The following is a 20,107-nucleotide window of genomic DNA, read 5'->3' as shown; positions in this document are numbered from 1 at the left end:
ATTTCTAGAAAGCCCTTACTCTACCCTCATGGAGCTGTATTTCGGGCAACTTGAACTCTGTTTGGTTGATACAAAAAACAGCATGATAATAGCTTCCCGCAAAACTCGGCAAACCACTAAAGAAGTGAGTGCCATCACCGCCCATCTGGCCCACTCTGATCGGCCCGAATCTTCAAGCGACACCGAGCCCGTCGATCTAACACTGGCTGACATCCACCGCTTCCAGTATTCAACTTTCTTCGGCCAACGTCTGTGCGAAGCTCGATTCGTTGTCCAGTGAAGTTGCCTCCATCAACAAAAAGATCTCCAACCTTGAGGGTTCTGTCACAATGAACTCAGATAAGATCACAGAGCTGGAACAGAGAAAAGACCCAGAAATAGGGGGGGGGGGGGGGAAAGATGACGGAGGAAATCAACAAGCTACAGAATAAGCTGACAATCACGGAGATTCACGGTAGACGTACAAATCGTCTTTTCTATGTTGTTGCAGAAACCCAAGATGAGCACGTTGATGACGTCCTTCGGGATACCTTATCCTATCTTGGGATTAGGGACGCTGACAACATTGCCCTGGTTAACCCCCATCGCCTCCCACGCCGTGACAACGCTTCGAGCCAGGCCAGCGGAGGGTCCGTCCCATGACCCAGCTCCACGCGATATCATTGCCGCGTCCGTATACATGACAAAACGAAACAAAATCCTGGCCGCATTTGAAGACCGTCAACGCCAACGACAACCACAAGGATCCCACGCCGCCGCCGAGGACCAGAACCCGCGTAGGATCATCGTCCGCACAGGCCTCCCCAGAAGGAGTGTACTGGCAAAAGATTCCTACAACCTCCGCAAAGTAAGAGAAGCATGTCTATACGAAAATCTCAGTTGTCGGTTCTAATGTGCTGCTGCATTGGAAGGAAAAGCGTACCAACAGATGAAACATATATTATATACATATATATCTATCTATATATATATATATATGTATATATATATATATATGAAGAGTTTGTTTGCAAAAACCGATAAGTCCATATTTGTCAAATGGAGATATTTGCGATTAAAGGTCAAGAAAAATAAGGAGAATAATAGGAAATTTTCGGCTTCTTTTGACCATAACTTCAAAAATATACCTTTATATGTAGTGACCAATATATCATTTAAAAGGTATTATTTTGTACTTTATGACAGAGATCGTACTTCAAAATCTTCAAAAATGGACTTATCGGTTTTTGCAAACAAACCCTTCATATATATATATATATATATATATATATATATATATACGAAGTAGGGTGGTAATGCATTTTAGTCCAACAGTGCTATTTATTCAGATCCAATTTTCGACGGATACGTTCCTCTTCCTCAGGGTCGACAATGACAATGTGAAGAAAGATCGTCAAAAATTTGGTCTGACTAAATAGCACTGTTGGACTGAAATGCATTACCACTCTACTTCATCATCTTTTCTGTACTGGTACCAACACGCGGATTACAAGTATTATATATATATATAATATAATATATATAATATATATAATGCGTAATATTTCGAAAAGAAGATAAAATCGCGAAAGTAAATTTAAAACTATATGCAGTCTCCAAGATATTAAACTTTGTACATTATACCCAGCTCTGTTACACCTGGTTTGTGTGTGTGTGTGTGTGTGTGTGTGTGTGTGTGTGCATGTGAGGGGGATTTTGTTTTAATGATAGATTCCTTAATTTCGGGGTTCTGGGACCTTTTCGACATGGTGTCTATTTGAACACCTTGAAAGTCTATCATCCTTGGGATGCTACTTGCCTAGTTTGTTGAAAATCTGTCATTATATGGGGAAGAGAATCTGAAAATGGGTTTTGAAAATGTATGCATGACTGACGACCGGACGGCAGAAGAGAAATGATGACTATTTGCAATATTAGCTTCAACCTTTTTTTGCTGTCTTGTACCTTTGGCTAAGATGAGTTTAAAATCTAATGAATCAAAGTCACTTGATTTCAAGAAAACTTTCTTTCGTTTCCAGTACATCATTTTCATTTTCTGCCTTGTGATAATACAGATACTCAAGGTATGTAATGTGATCTCTGAAAATATAGATCAATGATAAAAGTGTAAAACGAGCACACAAAACTCGCTTACACTCACAGTGTTCTATGCGTTTACCACAAATTCTGGACTAGGGTAGTGTGAAATTGCAGTTGATTAATTTAAAGCAAACAGGATCTCGGCTCCATTTCATACTGAAGCGTGGTAAGTCTCACGTTTGCAATAAACTGTGTCGATGTCTTTTGAGAATGCTTCTTATTCCTAGTCACCAATTAGAACAGCATCATCTGACTCCTCACATATTTCAGAAATACAACATTACAAGTATCTGATATATAATGGCCCACATCTGCCACTGGTATGGGTTGTGTGCAGTCAAATTTGTTTGCCCTGCAACTACACACTGCCAGTTGCTAAAAGCCTGTCTTACAATTGCATCAGACTTCCTTCAGGAGTTCCTTAATAGCTGCAGCTTTGTCTGTATAGTGATCAGAACATATTTTTGATTAAACATCCTCCTCAAATCGTCCCAATTCCAATGATTGCATGTCATTTCCCTTCCACTGTTTAACATGAAGAAAAGCTGCTGCTGAAGTGGAGGGAAGGGACCTTTTGGAACAGGAACAGAAAATGATGTTATGTATTTGGTGTATTTTGTTTTGTTTTTCATCTGACTTAAGACTGCTTTTTTGCCAGCAAATTGAATTCAGCCTTCATGCTGCTCGCATTTCCGAAAAAAATTGCGTTGATGAAAATGCTATTAGTGCGAAGCCTCAATGCAATAGGAAACATTTCTTTTAATAAAGCTGCAGATACAACGCGAAAAATGGTAAAAGTAAGACTTATAAGAATTCATACGTGTTGTACGAGCTTGAAGCCGATAAGAAGGATGCTGTTTGTATTGATTGACTGATGAATCCAGAGTACTAGTAATAGAAATGTTAAGGCATTTCCTCTTTTTTTCCTTTTTTTTTTGTATCTGGCTGTAAATCACAATGTTTTACATTTTCAATAAGTCACTGGGTGAAACCGGGCAAAAATATGACAAAATTCACTTCCATACAAATTATCACGGTCATATGTTGTACATTGATAAACATGCCTTTACCAAAAGTTTTGCAACAAAAGACACAAGTATCGACTAAACATGGATGCAAACTCATAAAACCTTTGTAGAGTAGCTTATGGATAATCATGAACTTGATGACATGCCCCCCTCCCTCCTCCCCCTTTGGCAAAAAAAAGAAGAATAAATAATGAATTGCAACATAGACACAAGTATAAGCAGTAAACATGAGGGCAAATTACAAAATATAATACATTGAATATACATGAAATATTTTAACGATTCATACTACATAATTTGAGACTTTAATATTTCGTCGGCGTTTTCACGAACCGACGCTATTTCGATTTTGGTCAAAATTTTCAAAATCGAGATATTGGTACCAAATGAAAGTGCTTTCAAAACTCTACCAAATCCCAAAATTTTAGATCACAAAATTAATTATTCTTAATTTTATCAAAGAAAGAAAAAAACGACGGTACTCGAAATATCGAGAAATTGAGAAAAGGGGGTTTCACGAACCGACGCAGTAAAGATACGCCGGTTCGTGAAACCCGAATTGCTAGGGTGAAGAGCAATGCGGGTTTTACGAACCGTCGCAGTTGCATTATTTTGAGCTTTGTTCAACTTACTGGCCTAGAATTAGGTTTTGGCCCTAATCCAGATCTCAGAGTGAGAACCAAACCATCTGAAAGATGAATGACGACCTAAGCCAGCCCACTGTCCACGAGTGAAGTGAATGGTAAGCTATAATCCTATTAAAATCATGCTCAAAATAACAGTTTCAGTTGGACTACCATAACCATTAATTGCGGTAGAGTGTAGTCCCATGTATTCAATCGCGTGATGCTTATGAAGCCTAGTCTGTAAACGCCATCCAATTTCAAATTAGATCCCAAATCATATTATTTATAGTTTCTTTTCAACTTATGTCGTTACTTCTGAGACTACTGAGTACTGTAGACGTAGTCGTAACGTCTGTGTGCAAGACATGCAAGATGTCAAAGTCTCGAAGACACTCATGGCTATGCCTTGACTTGAGTTGAAAATGAAATCATGAGATTGACAAAGTAGGCCTACTAAACTAAAAAAACAAGTAAAAAGTCTAAAAGTAAAACTCAAAGGAAGAGTAAAGAATAAAGTTAGACATGTTAGACTTTAACTTTCAAGTTTAACTATTAAGTCTAAGTTAAGACTTTACTTGTAATGCCAGTTACTAAAACTAAGATCAGCTGAAGTCTAAGACCAAGTCAAATTAACACAGAGTCTATAGTCTAGCTCTAGATGATGTGGATCTACATCTAGACTAGTGGTAATAGTAGGTAGAGTCCACCCATTTTTCCCCCAATTTTTACTGGTCCATTCCTGAAAAAGTTACTGGTCAGTGTCCAACAGTAATTTTTCCTGGTCAGGGACCGTCGGACCAGTGCCAGTGTGCAGCGTTGGTGTAGATGTCATCTATGACAGTATGTGGTCTCGTGATACTACATAAATACTACGAGTAGTACTCTACAGGTTAGGTGGCTTTCCTGTACAGTGCAGTGTTATAGTATACTTGTGAATTCAGCCCTAGTACCGTACTGTGTGTAGATATGTGACATTATGTCTAACGTTAGTTCGAGTGGAGTACCTTTGAAGCACAGCGGTGGGGCTTTTTTTCCCTAAAACTTGTGAATGCGGCCCAACCAAATGGCGTTTACATATTCACGCGTGATTGATAGTGATACAGTAGCGCTGTCGATTTCCACAGCATCCATACATAATCTTTTGTCCTTTCTTCTTTCCTTTTTTCCCTTTGTTCTTTCACCCTTTTTATTCTTGGAATCGAAGGACTTCTAAGAAATGTCCCTCGACTGATTTAACCAGGACTCTTGAGTCCTGGTAAACCTAACCTAACCGAGTAACCGTTAACATTTGTTAGGCCTAACATAACAGTAACACTGACTTAGCCCTGTATTGACTTTGTCTTTGGCCGACTTACTGAGATGGCGAGTCTAACTCTTTAACGTTAGTCTAAACGTAGTCGTTAGATCTGTCAGTGTCAGTGTCACCGGTTATTGTATATGGTGCCATCTCTAACGTACGTTAACAAGTTGATGTTAGTTATCTATGTCAGCTTACTGAGTCAGTAATAGTGGTACTGTCATCCTGTTGGATATCGCCGCAATATCATCCGTGACGTGTTAATTTCGTGTCACAAAGACAAAAGTTGCCAAGATCTAATAGTATTAGACAGGGCCGGCGCAGCCGTGGGGGCCGTGGGGGCTCGGGCCCCCACACTTTTTGTGCACCATACAAAGGAATACATAAGGTGTCATCACTTTGTTAGCTCATGAAACCCGGAAGTGGGCCCCCACACTTTTGAAAACACTGCGCCGTTCCTGTTAGATGTCTAGATCTAGATGTAGTCTAGATCTATAATATAAATTTTGTGAACCACTGGTAACTTAAAAGTGAAAGGTCTAGACTTCACTTAGTCTATAATTAGACCAGACATTCATGAGGCAAAGGCCTATTTAGTAGATCTATTCTTATTCTATTTTAACGTCAATTCCTACTAACTCGCCACGTGTTATTCCTAAGGCCAAGGACTTCCGGGTTAGTGATTTTTTTTTTCCGTAAATACCAAACAGCAGACGTGTTTCATTTGCATTCTTGTGCAGACTTCATGAAAATATGTGCAGTGTCAAAGAAATATGATGCACATGACAATGCCAGTGTTTTATAGGTGAATGGTTAATACCTTTAAAAGCTGAATGATAATGTAAAGTCTAGGTCTAATTAAGATGTTACAGTCTCTGATAAGAAACAGGTTTGATTGTCATAGACTGTTTCCCAAATGCAGGTACATGTAGTAATATTCAGCTATTTCAATGCAATGCCTTGTTTACAAATACATGTAGATTTATATTCATGTGAATGATAATTCAATTTCTACATGAGACATACCAAGTGCTAAACATAATATCTTGCATCAGTAAAATGTGTAAATGAAGAGACAATTTGAATATGCATCAAATACGAACAGCAGCATTTTTTGACATTCTTTGATCCTGCATAGGCCTACCATTTTGTTTTATGTTTGATATAAATAGAGCAAAATAATTTCAAGTTCAGTTTTGTTGGCTGATTTTTTTTTTCTTCTCAAAATTAAAAAAAATCTTGTGCCATGATGTTTGATTTTAATCAAAAGTTCTTAATTTCTTTCTTTTCTTTCAGATGACTGGTGCCATGTAGTAGCGAAGAACTGGACTGTCTCAGAAAAGAAAAGGAAAAGTACAGGGTCGTGTACATCACCAACGGATGTGAATACAATGGTAATGTAGAGTCTAGGTCTAATTAAGATGTTAAAGTCTCTGATAATAAACAAGTTTGATTGTCGTAGACTCTTTCCCAAATGCAATTAGTAATATTCAGCTTTTTCAAAGCAATGCCTTGTTTACAAGGACATGCAGATTTATTCATGTGAATAATAATTTAAATTCTACATGAGACTTACTAAGTGCTAGACATAAGATCTTGCATCATTAAAATATGTAAAAGGCGAGACAATTTGAATATGCATCAAAAACAGCAGTATTTTTTTGACATTCTTTGATCCTGTATACCGTTTTGTTTTATGTTTAATACAAATAGAGCAAAATAATTTCAACTACAGTTTAGTTGGCTGATTTCTTTTTCTCAAAATGAAAGTTGTATCTTGTATCATGATGTTTGATTTTAATCGAAAGTTCTTAATTTCTGTCTTTTCTTTCAGATGACTGATGCCATGCAGTAGCGAAGAGCTGGACTGTTTCAGAGAAGAAGAAAAAAGTACAGCATCGTGCTGATCATCAAGGAATGTGAATACAATGGCTTAGGAAAGAAGACAATCTACAGATAGGATAGAAGGGAGAAATTGGGATGAAGGGCGACAACATAAGGACGGTATATCTACAGTGAAATGTGATTGTAAAGTGGAAACATGAAAGGAGATCCTAAGATTGAAGGTGAAAACAATGCATTCCATTCTGTGATGTCGTAATTACAATTTTGCTACACTTTGATAACACTACAGAGAGACATTTATATCAAGGAAAGCTTCATGTGGATATGGAATGTTAGATTTTTTAAAGTGTTCATTGGTATGTATTTCATGATAATAAATCTTGAAGGTTTTGTGTGGTAATCATAACCTTGTGATAAATCTTGATAGATTTCTAAGTGCAAATTGGCAATATTTAGATGATGCTGTAATCAGATTAAGTTCTATTCTCCTTTATTCTTTTATTTATTATTTTGTTGTCTTCAACCCACTTTGAATGTGTCACGTATGATTCTTATAAACATGGGAACATGCACTCCATGTAAATGATAGGACTTATAACAAATTGACATAATTATTCAACCATCACTAGACAGTTCTGTTATAAGATGCTCTTTATCTAACTAAAATTGTAAATTATGATACGTGTATGTTCCCATGCAAACTCACAACAAAATACAGAAATTTGATTTCTTTTAATGATAATTCATTATGTCTCTAAATTTACAATTAAAGAAAGTGATTGCAATAAGGATGTCAAACATCGTATATTAAAATAATAGATTATTCATTTGTCTCCATCCGTAGTATCGCACGCAACTGCAGTGTGCAGTTTGTAGGCTGCTGTGAAAAAAAAAAAAATCACAGGCAGCCCAAGCAGGATTCGAACCCACGACCTCTGGATTACTAGACCAGCGTCATAACCACTAGACCACCGGAGTGCCCTGGCGCTACCTTTACACATGAATAATTAAGTATAGAAGGGCTTGGGGGCGCTTCGAAGTTTACTGCTCTTATTAAATATGTACATGTCATTTGCAACTCAACTAAAGATGATTAAACACACTGAAATTCTTACTTTAAATGATATTCATAATCTGTTTTTTTTTTCTTTAATAGCTTGGGATGTACACTTTATACACTGTATCGGTCTACATTTCGCCTACAATATGGAATTCTTTACTTCGAGACGTTTGTTTTTAACAAACAAAAAATTAAGAGTCCTTTAAAGGTACTGTAAAACAGTGGTGTTTGTTTGTTTGTTTGTTTTTTGGTGGGGGGGGGGGGGAGGGGAGTCAAATTAGCCTTGGCCCCTCTCCGCCGTCTTTTTTTTTTCCTTTAGCTGCATTTTTTTTAGTCATCACATGAAAATTCGTCTGCATCCACCCCGTAGTTTTGCTGATGACCTTTCTTTTTAATTATTTTAGCCACACACAATTTTGGCTGAATTTTCCCACCCCTCTTGTGAATTTGCTAGTACATGTACTAAAACATATTCTCAGAATGTGTTTATAGTACTGGTGGATTAAGGATTCACAGGGAGGGGGGGGGCGGTCGGCCAAAATTTCTCTTTTCTCATATGTAACAAGCCTTCGGGGCGAAAGGCTGATATTATGGGCTTTCTACACACATTTTTAGATGCTAATTAAGGTTAACATGAGCATGATCATTTATGTTGTGATTAATTTATTTCCTTATATATGTATGACTTCTATTAGAGACTTAATTGGCTTGGCACTCCTTACATCGACCTATTTTAGACACCCATTTCCCTCTCTCGTGCTTTTTCTCTACTGTCCTGTGAATAGTGTAACTACATGTACATGCAGTACCTCTTTTCTTTTGTATGATACACATCAAGTTTTTATCTGAGCATATGGGTGTTGCAGCACTCTCAAGCTTCATGCATATGCAGCAACATCTTTGTGTGGTCATATACATACATGTAGTTATGCTTGATATATTAATTTGAGAATGTTATTCTTTCTCTTGTATATGTTCCGTCCGCACTCTATAGATGTAAATGTACGATGTAAGATTTGGTGTGCATGTTCGAACTGTGTTCCTCTTTTTGTGAACACACAAGAACTGATATAATAATGAACTTGAATTACACATATTCTTGAATCTTGATTCCATCTCCATTTGCCATTAGATATGTATTGATTTATGGAGCTCTTCCACAATTGTTATCCTTCCCATTGTCAGTACTCATCTCTGAATAATTCAAATTTGATATTTTATTGAGGACCTATGTTTTTTCGATTACATAATGTACCTCTTCAATATATTGCTGCAAAAGGCATAATAAAACATGACCATTATTATATATTTAAAATGAAGCTTGAAACTCTGATAGTGTTGATATTCATGTATTTTTAGGAGTTTATCAGTTTCGAAGAGTGCATGCAGGATGAGTTTATGTTTTTATATGATCAGGTGCAGTTATCATAGAATCTGTTGAGCAGGAAAGAGAAAGATGGAAAATGAGGAATTATGAGTGAATTCGCATGCGAGCCAAATGACAATAATGACACTGATAAAAATTGTGACAAAGTAAATGTCACAAATATGTGGAATAATAAGAAATAAAGAAATTAATATATTATTTCAGAGAAAGAAATAACAGAGTGCATGCATGAGTATGAAAGATGAGTAAATACAAGTAATTATTACTGACTGGCACGTCTTTTTCCCAAGATTTAGCGGTATCCTTCATCTTAGAACAAACATTCATAATTATTATGAAAGAAGTGAACTGAATTTGAATTAAAAATAATGTGAAAAAATGAAAAAGTAAGTTAATTAAGTTTAAAAAAACAGTAAAAAGTAAAAAAATATGAAACACAGTATACCGAATACATGCATTACCAAATGATAGATGTCCAAATGCAAAAGTGTTAAATAATAATATATCCACAAAAAAAGGGGGGGGCAAAGAAATCTTTGGAACGATCAACCACAGCTATAATAACAATACATGCGTGTACTAAATGAAGATGAAAACAATGACAACAGGCTCTTTTTAGAACAATTAAGAGAAACTGGCTTGTATTATCATCTTAATTATCACTAAATGTATTGTAATCATCACAATCATTACATGACAATTAATTTCAATTAATAAGGTTATTGTTGATAAGCAGGTATAGCCCTAATAGTATTTGTATGTAAACACATACGAAAATGAAATAGCGACGGTTCGTAAATACACGCGTATTGCACGTTACCTATTGTACAGGCCCTACAGCGCGGGTCTCACGAACCGGCGTAATAACAACTTACGTCGGTTCGTGAGACCCGCGCTTAAGTACATAACCTATGGTGCGCGCAAGAAACGATGGATTTACGAACCGACGCAGTGAGTTTGAAGACAGAAATATCGTAAATTTTTTGAATTCACACTAAAATTACACTATGGATAGGAAGAACAACTTCCACTCTCATCACCCTGTCAAAATTTTCACACACAAGACAGGAAAAGTCATTGAAAACGTTGTCTAAAACTTGTGAGATCTTTAAACGCGATTTTCTCAGAACTGCATTTTCGCTCAAAAACGAAATAGCGTCGGTTCGTGAAAACGCCGACGATTTGTGTACCTATTGAGCACACTTTGGAAGCTAAGTTGAGATTACAGTTAAATACAAATATGTTCTATTCGATGCTACTTACAGTTGTTTTCTGTTCTGAGGCTTTATGTCAAGAAAGTGTGAGTGCAATGTAATACAATACTTTTAATCAATGCAAGAACATAAACACTAGGTGTAAGGATAATCATCAAGGTTGGTAATGGTATTATAACAATTTTCCCTTGAAATCTTGGATGTAGACATTACCGTACAATTAACGTTCTGCAGCTCGTATTCGTATATCTGAAATTATATTTGAATAGATTTATGTATAAATATATTCAAATTTTTAGTGAAATATAGGTTATTATTCCTGAGTGGAACGTATTCTACATCAGTGATTCTCAGCAGTAAAATTAAGACCACAGACACCATCACTAGGTACCTTTTACAGATAGAAATATAAGCCTGTAGTGGCATTATGGCGGCCATTTTGCATTTGATTAAATGCAAATATATGCAAAAAATGTATAAAGGGAAGTTTGAAATTTACTGCTTATATCATAATGGTATTCCCCGACCTAAAAAAACATAGGTTTAGACATCAAAATTTATTTTTTGCGGGTTCTATGTCCAGATATATAGCGACTTATTCCTGAGTGTACTACATTAATGGTATACGAAGATACGAGCTTGCACGGGCAATATGGCGGCCATTTTGCATGTAATTATATGCAAATATATGTAAAAACTATAAAAAGGGATGCTTGAAAGTTGCTACAGATAACATAATTGTATTCCTTGACCTCAAAAACATAGGTGTAGACACCGGAATTTACTTTCTGTGGGTTATATATCCCGAGATATAGGCATAAATATATTGTTGGCGGCCATTTTGAATTTATGCAAATTAGACACTGATCCACCACTCGAATTTTAGGGAACTTTCAAAATGTTATTTTAGTTGCCCTTCCAGGTCAAATGCAAGTGGAATCGTTTCTGTTGCAATTAGTTCGGGCCCTTGGGGGTCATTTCATATTTTGACTGGACTGCCTGTGTGTTACTAGCCCGCTGCTCGGGCGGTGTTTTTTCCCCCAATTATCATTAACAATAAACCGTCCTCTGTAGCTCAATATCATAAAGGGCCGTGGGGTAGTAATTTGTGGGGTGTTGCGATTTGTGGGGTGTCAACGATTCGTACGCCGCCCCGCCCGCGCTCGGTGCGATAGGCTTATGCGGTTATTAAACACGAGAGGGCGACATAGGGTAGGACACACACACACACACACAAAAAGGACAAGAGCCTTTTAGTGCGTTACACGAAATTTTCCTTTATTTACTGTCTGTCCCTTGACATCTTGTATTTGTCCTTCACTAAAGAACATTGTTTCATTATTCACTGCGCATTACAGTTATTACCAACCGCAAGGTCATTATCATTTATGTGAACGCTGTGTGTTATGAATATACTCTGCTTACCGACTGAATGCTATTTCTGAAACTTGTTTCCAAGAGACCTACGGTGTTCTAAGTCATGAACATGTATTTCCGGTAATCAAGTTATTATTCAACTTGTGTTTGTTCACCTTTGATAACGGATGAGTTCATAAACGCTATGTTTTCTCCTGATAACGATGCAAATGATTATCAGCCAGCTGCACTAACCCCCCCCCCCCCCCCAAAAAAAAAAAAAAAAAAAAAATTCTTATGACTGTGAAGAAGTTGAAGATTCCGATTTTATTACTTCTTTAAACACAGAAACCAAAGATCTGAAGCTTGATTATGACACTTATGATGCGTCTGCTCGAAATGAAGGCCAACTTTCTCACCACCACTTGAAAAAGAAATAATTACATTTTCTCATTCACACTGCAATGAAATTTTTGTTTCATATTTGAGCATTAGAAGAATTTCGATCAATTACTCTTATTTCTCAACGAATTACAATTTAAACACAGCATTATCGGTCTCAGTGAAACCTGGCTCAAGAAAACGTCAACTTCTTCTCTATTTACCATTGACGGTTTTAAATTAGTTACCAAAAACAGGACTTTCAAAAGTGGTGGTGTTGTAGGTTTCTACGTCACGCAAAATTTAAACCACAAACTGTTAAATGAAAATTGTATTATGTCTGAATGCCTTGAGAGTATTTTCATTGAGGTCATGACCCCAAACAAGGGGGAAATCATTTTGGGGGAAATTTATAGACCTCCACATTCCAACCTTTCTGAATTCATTGAGCTATTTCACAATCTTCTCTCTGTTGATCACTTTGACAATAAGACATGCTTCATTATGGGTAACTTCAATATAAATCTTCTAAATTGTAATGATACTTTAATCTGTCAAGACTTTCTTAATTTTTTGTTGTCAAAATCATTCATTCCTCTTATCGGGAAACCTAGTCGGATATCTGATGCTACTTCTACTCTCATCGATAATATATTCGTTAATAATCTATTTACTGATGTTACTTCTGGTATGGTAGTTTCTGATCTTACCGATCATTTCCGATATATGCGCTTGTACCACACTTTTCTACTATGAAAATGCCTACCCTTAACTAATGTTTTCGTGACACGTCCGAATGTAATCGTGGGATTGAGGTCAGTTGATTGGTCCTCTGTTTATAATCAAAGAAATGTAAATTCGTCCTTTGATGTTTTCGTGAACATCCTTATAGATACTTGTACACGTAATGCTTATATGGTCAAGTCAATCCAGATCGAATTATAAGAAAGTACCAAGACAACCGTGGATATCAAAGTCCCTACTTAAAGGGGATGGCTAGTACCTCATCAGTGGGAATCAGTGGGAATGCTGGGGGATGATTGTTCCAATCCTTGTGGGATTCATTGAAGAGTTCATTATTTATATCTATTGTTGTGTGAAAATAGTATTTGCTTCAGAATGGTCTCATATTCTGGTAATGTGCAGTTTAATCGCCCTGTCACTGTACAGGCATGCTTACCTGGAAAGAATGATCCAAGTCCAGGACTTGGGCCATTCTTACATTCATATTATAGCGCCCTCTCTCATCACTCCTTGTCCAGGCCTATTCATGTATACAAAAAATGAACATGACTTGCTGGACAGTGATGAGGAGTTATGTTGGGAAAAAACAAAGGAATTAGTTAGAATGGAAGCAAAATAAGAGCAAAAGGCTTTAGAGCAGTTGGAGAAAGGTACAAAAAATGCAAAAGAACCAAGTTCCTGCCATTTGAATTACACAAAATTATTGGGGAAAAATGAAGAAATTTGTGTTTTCATTTCGCATGTTAGTTATAGGACGATGTATGGTCTGCATTTAGGAGTAACTAAAAATGTAGCAATCAAACCATTTTAGAGGATGGGGAAACTAGTGAAATGGCAGCATTTTTTACCTTACCTTTGAACAAATGGCCCAACAGATTCAGAGAATTGATGTCTAGTAATACGTGTGTATTATAACTTCAAGAAGTTACTTTCCCGCACTGCAGAGACACGGGGAAAATTGTGACATTTTGCAATTTTAACTTTACCAATAACCTTTGACCCTTGACCTTAGTTATGTGCAACCATGGGTTCATGGCGACAGCTTTATCCACTTATTTATGCATGTGCAAATATTCAGCTGCGGTTCCTTAGTTATATCGTACACATATTATTCCTCATAAGAGACAGATGGAAGACATTTCCACGCATTTAACACATATACATAATACACATTATAGCTCCATGTATACCCATAGACGTGCACACACACAGATGCACACACATGATGAATTATATAGTATAGAGATGAGGGACATTATACTATGGTAGACAACTACATTTTTGTATTCCATACGGACTAAAAGCTGAAAAAAGTAACAAACCTCTCTTATCTTTTGCTTAATTTTAACCATACCATTGATATAGCAGCCTATCCTGTATGAATCAAAGAACGACCCAAGTCCATATGATTCAAAGAACGACTCAAGGCCATCACGCAAACAGACCTCTCCACAATTAATGTAAATGTTAATTGTGATAGTAATATATGTACTAATTTGTATTTAAAAATGTTGCCTTCCCATCACAGTTAAATAGAATATTATTGGAGAAATTAAAAAGATATGAAGTCTTTTTTTAAGTTTTCTCGAAATGATCTTCCATTGACTTGGATCGTTCGTATATTCAGATACTCAATTCTCTACAAGCTATTCCTGATGATGTTAAGATAAATGGTATTAATCTAACCCGAGTAGAGAGTACAAAGTTTTTAGGATTTTACATCGATAACGAACTCTCCTGAAAAACAAAACACAGGAATCCTAAACAAACTGAAACATTTTTTGCCCAAACATATTTTGCAGATTATGCATGTATATTCCACCATGATTTCCCCATATCTCAACTATGGAATTCTTGCTTGCGGTAACGCCTCCAAATATTTGCCGGATTCGCTTGTTCTTCTTCTAAAGCGAGCGATCAGAATTATTAACCACGCCGGGTATTTATCTCACTCAAGCGTCACAAAATTTTCAAACTGACAGATTTGTTTGATTATAACTTAGGTATTTTAATGTATTAACTTTTCCTCAAAAGATCTTCCAGATTTGTTTTTTACAGATGTTCATAAAAATTAAGCAATTTTGTCCACCACGACTATCCAACTCGCCAAAGTGACGCTTGTCACCTTCCATGAACTCGAACAATTTTCGCTAAAAACACAATTATGTATACAGGTCCAAAATATTGGAATGATCTCCCAACAGAAGTCTTGCAAGCTGTTTGTCATTATCCTGCAAACGTAAACTCAGACAGCATGTATTGAATAGTTACGACACACAAGTGCAATAACATTCCTTTTTATCATGTTCATGCTCATGGATGCTCTGCTATATACTGCTCGGTTCCAAGTGTTGCCATGTGAACAGGCTTATGCATACGTATAGTTGCATGCTCTCTGGAGATTCCTGTCTATCGGTGTGTTTCCTTCCACTTCTGGTATAAAACCTTCGGTCACGTCACATACCGTCATAGTTTACCCTTCTTTCTTCTAACTCTTTTCATGCGGCATTGCAGCTGGCTGGTTTATCACATAATACACATTGTTAATTCATGTCTTCCATTTTCTGACTCTTTCCCAGTGTATTAATTTTTCAATGGAAGCAGGAATTTTACAACCATAGAATTATGTCGTATTCACATCATCACTCCCCTGTCAAATTGCTCTTGGAGCAAGAACTGCTATATAGTGTGCAGCATGTGGATACTTCTTCTCATTTTATATGTGAGAAGAATCGTCTGCGCCCCCTTCGTATTGATAGTCATTCTCTTTTGTTTATTCTTATTTCGGTCTTTAGTTGTACCCGTGCTCCTCATCCTGTTCTCCACACTCAGCTTTTGTTAAGACCTACGCTCAACAAGCTTTGCTTTCTAGTAGGTTAAATCGTATTTCTCTTTAGCATTCTTTTACTTTGATTGAAAATGACACATCGACCGGTATGTACAATGTTGTTGGTTTTTTTTTTGTGTATATATCCAAGCTGGACATTTTGTATGATCATATTTTGTTATATTTTATGCATTTTCCATCGAGAAACACAAAGTGATATTGAAATTGAAATTCAAATTGAAATACATTTATATAGAAACATTGCTTTTTGCCATGCATGCATGTATGAATAACGGAAATTTTAGTCTGGGTGCCAGAGGCTGAACCTTGTATTATCGTCTACACAAATTATTTTGATGCTTTTACCCTATTTTGAGGTGCTGAATCTCAATCTGAATGATGCAACCCTTGCATCCTTGAGGGTTTGGAGATATTCAAGATGGCTGCCAATAATAGTCGCCCAAACCGGAAATTCTCATGTATTTCCTTCTAGTTGTGAGAAATTGAAAACATTTGATGGTTCTACCCTATTTCAAGGGTGCTAAATCAGAATCTGGATGATGCAACTCTTGCATCCTTGAAGGTTTTGAGATATTCAAGGCTGCCGCCAAAATTGCCGCTGAATTAGCCTCCAAAATGGCCGGAAATTGAAAATATGAATTAATTTTCACGTATTTCCTTCTAAATAGTGAGAAATTGAATGGATTTTACCCTATTACGAGGCTCGGAATCCGACTCGGGACGATGCAACACCAGATCCTTGAAGATTTTGAGATATTCAAGATGGTCGCCGAAATGGCAGCAAAAGACTGAAATTCCTGTGTATCAATTCCTTCTAAATTTTGACAATTCGAAAGCAATTGGTGGTTTGTATATATTCTATTTTGTATGTGTTTAGATAATACAGAAGGCGGCCAAAGTGACCGCCAAAAAAGAAAATTCACATGTAGGCCCCCTATTTCCGTGTAAACGATGTAAAATTGAGAAAGGTTGGTGGTTTCACCCTATTTAAGTTTGCATAATCTGAAACTGCAGGATACAGCTCTTTCATCCTTAAGGGTTTTGAGATGATAAAGATGGCAGCCAGAATGGCCCCCAAAATGGCCGTCAAAAAGACAATTTCTACGTAAGCCCCCATTTCCTTGTAAATGGTGTAAAATAAAAAGCAATTGATGGTGTTGCGACACGGATTGTCGCCCCCGTCACGGATTGTCGCCTGGCGACAATCCGTGACGAGGGCTGGCGGCACGGATTGTCGCCCGCCCTCGAAGCACATTTTGTTTGGTAATATCGTTCTGGACATAATCATTGAAATACTAACACATAACTTACATGGCTACATCCATGCAAACATGCCATGTAAAAAGTCATGGTGAGGTTTCAAGGAAGTGTGTATGTGCGCGTGCACATGATAATTTAGTGTCCGTTTGTGCGTGTGTGTGTGTGCGTGTGTGTGTGTGTGTGTGTGTGTGTGTGTGTGTGATGGAAGAATGTGTTTATTATGTCAGTTTTTTGCGTATGTGTTTTTTAGCTGCGCGTGGGGAGGGATACCTAGTAAGCTGTTGCTGGCATAAACGTTGATATTGATTTTATCAGCAGCTTTGAATTTGATGAGTTTGTTTGGCAGATTTGTATATGAATTTGGAGTGGAGCTTGCGTGCGGGCGGATGCTGCTTTTCTGCATACGGTCCATTATGTCTTATTCATCAACATTGGGAAATTGTTTCATCAGGAAGGAATGTGGTATCGGTTCGCGTGTGCGTCGGTATGTGGAATGGGGGTACATTTCGTTATTGCAAAAGTTTGTTATTCTGAAGGCTCATTCGTCTTTGTGGTATAAATTGACAAATGGATTTGTTTGTGTTTCGAATTGCCATTTGTAACTTTTTTTTGTTCATGTTACTCCCAGAATGGGTGGATTCATGAATGATTTGAATGAAATCAATAAATATCAAAGAAAAATTGTTGAGTTGGTTTATTTGCATTATGAAGATTTGTTTGAGTGTTGTTGGTGTTTGTTTGTATTACGTATGTATTAGCGGTGTGCAATGGCAGTTCGTTTGTGCTAAAATCAACTAACGATTGACAAATTTTTTACGGCGTGTGGAAATTATTCGCTCATGCATAGAGCATGCCAAACCTATTCTGGGACAAAGAATAGTGGTATGGACGTTCTACTAGTTTATAAGACTGATGGAAGAAAATGACTGCAGTGAAAAATGAACAAAGACGAATAACATTTGGGGAGGGTACCTCCCTCGTATGTATTTTCTCTCGGTCTCTCTCTCGCCTAGCCCGCCTCACCGCTGATATTGGTTGACACACCCATACTATTTTAGATCAACGCTGGTGTGAATTCTTTAAACACGTGCTTATACACTCTGAAGGCGTTTGTATTGCCACAGTAGCGCCACTATATTCCACATACACACGCAAGCATACAGGCACACGTATACACACAGACAAACAAACCACTACCACTATACAACCACCACACATGCACATTTCCTACATATTGTATTGTTATACTCCAAACACACACACATACACACACACACACACACACACAAACAAATCATACACATCACATATCATGCAGCTCACAATACACACACACACACACACACACACACATCAAATCATACACATCACATATCATGCAGCTCACAATACACACACACACACACACACACACACACACACACACATACGCATAACTTACCAGTCATACCCATCCCACCAAAGCGTAACACCGGAGGAACCACCCCAAGCCCGAGGCGACAATCCGTGACGGGGCGACAATCCGTGTCGCAACAAATTTTTTGCCAACACGGATTGTCGCCTTCGAGGTCAAAAACTGGGAACTGCAAAAGCGTCACGGATTGTCGCCAGGCGACAATCCGTGACGGGGGCGACAATCCGTGCCGCCAGCGCCCGTCACGGATTGTCGCCCCGAGCAGGAGGCGACAATCCGTGTAGGGGCGACAATCCGTGTCGCAACAGATGGTTTTAGCCTATTTCGAGGGTGCTTGATCCAAGCCTGGTTGATGCCACTTTTGTGTTAGCGTTTTGAAGTGTTAAAGATGACCGCCAAAATAACTGGCAGGAGTTGAAATTCCAATGTTAATATTTTTTTCTTAATGGTGAAAAATTGAAAGTAAATTGATGGTGTTACCCCATTTCGAGGGCGCTGATGGTTTTTGAAGGTTTGGGGACTTTTATAAATATCCCGCTTAAAGGAAATTTTCTATTATGTTGTTATAAATGGTGAAATATTATGGTCTAACGCGAAGCTGGGTATTAAGCCCAGGGTAAAGAGCAGCAATTCGTATTCTCAAATTCAACTCAGTTGAGCGAATTTGTCAAATCAGCCAAAATTAATGGCATCCAAAATGATTGTCACAATGTTTTTGTAATAAACTAAGATATCCCGATATGTCTCAAACGGACCTTTAACACGTACTGAAAAGAAAAATGATATTGACATCATACTGGCACGTACAAACACAAAGATACGAGTGAATTTTTTTTTTTAAGGCATAATGGTTATAAAGTAATGCTTGTGGTCATTGATTATAATGTCTCCACAGATGTGAAATTAATCCTTTTCGGCTATCAATAGAGTACAAATTAAATATGGCATGCTGGTATTTGGTGTTGAAGCTTGTTGCATATTCTGATTTCGTCATTAGAAATGGTTGCATCCGTGACCACTATAATACATATCAATAACTTCAAAAGCACTCTGCGTGATTATGATATTCGTAAGAACCGGAAAATGAACTATTACCATACATGACTACTGTGGTCATTTTGTTTGCTTTAGTGTTTGTCTATTTTAACGGCGCGTTGCCCGCCACTTTTTTTTTACCGTTTGTTCGTAATATGTAATAATGTTGCAAATTAACGTATTGGCTCCAATATAACGAAGAATCAAGAAATAAACTAGTAATGCATTATTTCGCCAATAAAGAATGAGTTTAAAGGGGATGGCTAGTAACTGATCAGTGGGAATCAGTAGGAATGGTGGGGATGATCGTTCCAATCCTTGTGGGATTCATGCAAGAGTACGTTATATACATAGTGTTGTGTGAAAATTATTTGCTTCGGAATGGTCTCATATTCAAATAATTTGCAGTTTTGATGTTTCCAGGTTAGCTTGCCTGTACAGAGACGGGGCAATAAACTGCACATTACTTGAATTTCCGATTTGGGCGGCCATTTGAAATCGAAGTAGGGTAGAACCATTAAAACAAAAACAAT

This window comes from Diadema antillarum, unplaced genomic scaffold (assembly GCF_040938485.1).
Source record: "Diadema antillarum isolate AM-2024a unplaced genomic scaffold, OU_Dant_1.0 seq00000455_RagTag, whole genome shotgun sequence".
NCBI lineage: Eukaryota > Metazoa > Echinodermata > Echinoidea > Diadematoida > Diadematidae > Diadema > Diadema antillarum.
Note: the sequence above shows the minus strand (reverse complement) of the source record.